The sequence below is a fragment of the Hyaena hyaena genome, unplaced genomic scaffold, assembly GCF_003009895.1.
Source record: "Hyaena hyaena isolate Hyena2069 unplaced genomic scaffold, ASM300989v1 scaffold_84, whole genome shotgun sequence".
NCBI lineage: Eukaryota > Metazoa > Chordata > Mammalia > Carnivora > Hyaenidae > Hyaena > Hyaena hyaena.
In genome coordinates, this window is record NW_024080716.1 from 3,688,601 (window position 1) to 3,694,600 (window position 6,000).

Below are 6,000 nucleotides of genomic sequence, written 5' to 3' on the forward strand. Positions count from 1 at the left end.
AGCAGTATGTGGAAATGCCCAGGAGTGGGAACATGCTTGGAATGTTCAAGAAAAAGCATAGAGAATGACATAACAGAAATACTGGAGGATGAGCTGGAAAGTGATAGGGGATGTGGTCAGAGAGGTGAGGTGGGAGGGACAAGGTATACATATGCAGCACCTCACAGGTGAAAGTAAGTTGGGAAGTCACTGGAAGAGAATGAATGAAATGGTAGAATGGTCTGACTTCATTATCAAGAGACACTGTGACTACTGTGTTGAGAAGAGCCAAAAAGGGTAGAACAGAGGCAGGCAGAGCAAATAGGAGGCTGTTGAAGTCATTGAGAAGAGTGATGGTGGCCTGGAAGAAGTGATATGAATGATGAGCAATTCTGAAAATACTTTCAACAGATAGGATTTGATAATGGATCAAAGACTGGATGAAAGAGAAGTCAGACTGATACCAATTTTTTTTTAACCCAAGCAACTGGAACCGGAAGAATAGGGTTGCCATTCATTTAGATGAGGCAGACTCCAGGAAGAACAAGTATTTGTTAGGCTGTCTAGATGCCGCTTTTAGACATAATATGTTTGAGAGGCCTATTTGCAACTAAGCAAAGATTTTGTATATGCAGCTGAATCTAAGGAGCTAGAGTTCGGGGAAAATGGACTAGAAATAAAAATTTGGGAGTCATTGGGAATTACGTGATATGTAATGCCTTGTTCCTGGAGTAAAATAGCCATGGGGTAGGCCTACACAGAGAAAAGAAGGTCAAGGATAGAGCCCTGAAGCAGTATAAAATTTAGAGTCCAGGGAGAGGAGGAAGAACCCGCCAAGAAGAGGGATGCTAATGAGGAAGAATATAATAGAGTCAAAAGGAATTAATGCCCCAGTAACTAAACGAAGCAAAGAAAGAGTAATCAGCTGTGACAAATACTTTCAAGTAATTTGAAAACTGCAAAGTGGCCATTGGATTTAGCAATGGGGAAGTAATTAGTAACCTTGACAAGAGCAGTTTGAGTGGACTGGTGATAATTAAAACTTCACCAAAGTAGGATCAAGAGAGAAAAGATGGAAAGGAATTAGTGGAGGTTAACCCCTCTGAGAGGTATTGTTGTGAAAGGTGGCAAAGAAATAGGATGGTAGTCAGAGGAGGAGATGGGCCCAGAAAAGTTTTGCTTGAGTTGGGAGATAATTTAGTCTCGTTCTGTGCTACTGGCCATTGTCTGGAGGAGAAAGAGAAATTGATGAGATAGGACAGGAATGGAAAACTGCAGAAGTGATATGTTTGAGTGCTCAAGAGAGTTAGTATCTAGTGCCCCAATGGTTTATCCGTAATAGTAGGAGGGAAAGCAAAGTATATGGCTACTAATATTTATAGAGGAATAAATGTGGTATAGTAGAAACATGTAGAAAGTCTCTTCTAGTTGCTTTTTTTCTTCTCAGTGAAATAGAAAGCAATTTTATCAGCTGAAAGTATGTCTGGAAAGGTGGTGGCTATAGAGGTTAAAGGAGAGAGAAGATTTAAGAGAATCCTCTAAAGGAGTAAGAGAAAAGAAAATTCCCTAAATGGATTGTGCATCAGGAGAAAATGTCTATTTGAGATTAGCAGATAAGTGTTTAAAAGTAGTATCATTACATAAAGTGTGTGTTTTTCTCTGGTATGATTGTAGGATCAGTGTATGAGGAGCATTTAATTGAATCAAATGTAATTTTGTAAGATTAGTATGATGTGAGAGACAGTATTATGCATGAATGGATTCTAAGCAAGGTAAAGATTTAGGGGATAGAAGTACAGTGAAAAGATAATAGGATTCAAAAATGGTACTTCTTAGAGTGCTGTCAGGCTGAATACAAGGAAGACTTAGATCTAGAGCTTATGGGTATAATGACATTGCCATTATTGGTATTTGATTAAATCTAATTATTTCCCTTAAAGTGAGTAGTCAGAGTAGACTGGAAAACAAAATTATTTTGTGAGGAGGTAAAAAAAAAAAAAAGTAGGGTAAAATGAATAATTGCCAGTATAAGAAGTAAGGACCACAGGCTCAATCTTAGAGTATGTGAAATGCTCTGAAATTTTTAAGAAGGAAAGTGGAATGATCAGTGCTTTGAAACAGGCCATCAGAAAAGAACTTGCAAAGTGAATGAAAATAGGTAGAGATTCAAGGCAGGAGAAAAATAATTAACAGTCTGCTGGTATAATTCAGAGCAAAAACCAAAACCAAAAATAAAAAAACAGAAACAAAAAGTTAGAAGAGGTTGGGTTGGGCTCTATTCTCAATGTAAAGAAACATATGAACTGGATTCATTGTCCTAAGAATTTGCCAAACAGGTAAACAGCCATATAAATAAACAAATTTGACCCGTTGGAATAAATGCTATACCAGAAGTCTATAACAAAATGTTATTAGACCAGAGAAGGACTGAGTAAGTCTGACGATTCAGATAGGAGCAGATTAGGAACAAAGGAAAAATGTAAAGGCATGGATTATTAGCTGAAAGATGAGTGGTAAATTTCCTGGTAGACAACATGGAATTGGGTGTGCTAAGTAGAAAGCAGAGTGAGCTTAAAGTCCAAGAAGTATAGAGGACATGATGTGGTGAGTATAAAATGCTGTTTTGGATTAATTTGAGCATGGATGCTAGAGAGGAAAGGGTAGGAAATAAGGCTACACTTGAAAGTTAAAGCCAGTTATGAAGTACTTTGAATGCAAGACGAAGGGACTTGGACTTTTTTTTCCTGCATATAATGAAAATTCACTGAAAGTTTTATGTGTGTACTTGGCAAGGTTTTGTGTATGTATACAGCATGTGCATATAAGTCTGTTTAAGAGAGTGCATGATGTCTCTTTTTGTGACTAAGCCAGCACTTCTTTGGTCACATTTTGATCTCCCATGAAATGAATGACAACATAAAGGGGGACTGGATACAATATTGGCCCATTAAAGAGGGTAAAACCAGTTTTTCTTTTTAAAATCCAGTTAGAAACATTGGTCTCGTCAGTGTTTTTAATGGGTAGCATGGAACATCGTTGTCTCTTCTGGTTAGCATAATTTAGTTTATGTTCAGTTCTTACTGAACTTGTCTCATTTGAATTCAGAGGAATAAACCAAAACTTTAAAACAAAGCCAGAAAGTTTTCCCTCTGTTTATATGCTGATGTAATTTTAGTGACAAAATGTTGTGACAAACCCGTGGCTTGCAGTGGGAGCATGAGGTTTACGTGGTTTCATCTCAAACTGGAAGCAGATGTGAGGACTCTTGAGGTGACCAAATGCCGTATTACAAAACCAAAACAAAACCACTGTTCAGTGTCTTCGCCTCTGCAGAGCACCCAAATGATGTGTTTCAGGATCGGCAAAGGTCTGAATGAAACTTGTCTTCATTGGGAATTAGGATTTGATCCAAGATCTGCAGGGAATTAAATCGTCAAGGGGTCTAAGGGAAGCATTTGCTCTGTAGATTTCAGAGGAAACGTTAACTGTTCACGAAACACATAGAGCCTGATGACTACCCATGGTGAGATCTCTTCACCTTCTACAAACGCCATACTCAGATGCATTTTAAGATTCTGCTTTTGTATCCCCTGAAAGACGATTTCCTCTTTTGCTTCTTCAGTTTCATTTCTGCCTAACACAAATGATCCAGCTCAGGTTCATTTATGAAATCGTATTTGCCACGAATACCTCACTCTTTCTTTACAGATTGTGTAGTGATCATCTAACCCTTTATTTTATAAATATGGAAACTATGTCTCACGTATTTATTTATTATCGTTTCATCTATAAAGTTGTGATTATATAAAGATTTAGTAATCATGCCTTTTACTGGAGGTTTCTAATTCCTCCAAATTCCTATAGTTCTGATTAAAGCACAAATAACGTTTATCACAACTAGAGAAGGACACTTAGCAGTTTATGAACATTCAATTTGGAAACAACATAATCCCGTGTTGAACCTTGGGAAAGCTACCTATTACAAATGCTAGCATGTGAGAAATGGTCCCTGGATGCCACAGTCTGTTCTGTATACTCCTGCTTTCTTCCTAGAACCAGAAATACGGGAGGGAACAGCTTTCCTTTTACTGTCTTTGAATGGTTCCAATATGTGAAACTAGGACTTTTAATTTGATAGGTTCTCTACTATAGCACCCATACATTATTTTTGTTCTTGTGTTTTTCAACTACCTAGAATTTTTTAACACCTCCTTATCAATTTTTCAATCAGTGTAAACTAGCAAGATGAATGTTACTGTTTCCTTGACATCAATGAAGATTTCGACAGAAGTAATGTCAGGTCACTTGGAATCAAGTAGTCACCTAGGATGGAAAATAATCCAGTGGCCTACAATTTCTGTGTGTGTGTGTGTGTGTGTGTGTGTGTGTGTGTGTGTGTATCACATATCATATAAATCAACTACTAAAATTCAGAAAAGTAAAGTAAAAAAAAGTCATATTTGACCATATAGCCAAGGTCAAAAACGCAGCTTTTCCAGTCTAAACCACTTGTCCCTCTCCACCTACAAGCGTTGCCAACAGTTAGTTTCCTAGGCCAACACTCTACCACCATCTCATCAGTACCTTCACTACAGTGGTGACAAATTCCTTTTAAGGTGGTGATTGACAAAGAGCGCTGAAGAAAAGTACAAAATAATGGTTTCCTCTCCTGAAAAATATAAAGGCCTATGAGACAGGGCCTGGAGTTAAGACATCTAAGGGCACCCAGATATCCCTCCATGAGTCAGCTTTCTTACTCACTTCCCGGAAGCCATGTTGTCATATGTTCAGGATGTTGCTGAGTTCTCAAACACTCTCCAACCCAAACTCATAAATAGCTCCCAAGTGATTGTTTGGTCTCCTGACTTCCCCTAAGGGCAACTGGCTTCAATGTGTAATCCTTCAGTAAATCATCAGATTTAAGTAAACACCAATATGGCGGTAGTTGGGATATTAAGATTTAAGGTAATAATACCACCAACGCTGAGGAAAGGTCACATAGGAGGCTTTTGGAAGCAGAGATTATTGTTTCAGTAAATTGACCTGTTGTCTCTTCTACAATTATTTTTTCATTCTCTGAATTTTTTGTTTTAATAGGTACCATTATCATCATTTATATTAACTATTATTCAACATATATGGAATCAGACCCGGATCAACATCTTTTGGTTCAAATAGCAAACCTGTATCAGTTAACTAATATACGTCAGGTATCATGCTAGGTTCTAAGAGTACAAAAATGAAAAAAAAAAGTTATTTTCTTTCAGGTGATTGAGTGAAAACAATTCCAGAATACTTAGCAGACCAGATTATAGAATTACAACTTGCAGTCATTAATCTATAAGCAAAGCAGAAAAAAAAAAAAAAAAGTAAAACCTTACTTCTGTAAGGAAAAATTTAGTTGCAGTGATCAGATGCTCCCCGAATAAAGATTTCATAAATTAGTTTATGTAAGTAAAAATTCCAAATCCTAGCAAGTGAAGATACAAATGAAAATATACAAATTATCATCCTTTCATATCACTACAGAAGAGACGTATAATTTGTTCCTTCAAATATTGGTTCTATATGAAATTATGAATGGACAAATGAGGTATTGGTCCTTTAAACTTGATTCTAGTACTGCTTAAAACCTAGAAAAATAGATGTTTAAAAATCTAAAAACATTTCTCATTTATCTATAGTAAAATATATATAAATATAAATGAATGTTTATACAAGATAGGGCTATAAACTGAAAATCTAATAGTATAGAAGAAACAGGAAATATATTCAAAAATATATTCTGACCCAGAGAAATAATTATTTTCCATGTCATGTAAACTCTTCAAAAGTATAAAATGTAGATGCAAACTTCTTCAATTTGTTATAAGAAACTAGACCCCCCAAAGCCACCTACATGAACACACACAAACACTCTAAACAAAGTCCCCTTTATAAACTTGGATTAAAAATCTCCTAGATAAGTATCTCTTATGGAATTCTATCTCTAGATAAAAATCTGACAATAAATTGAAGGAG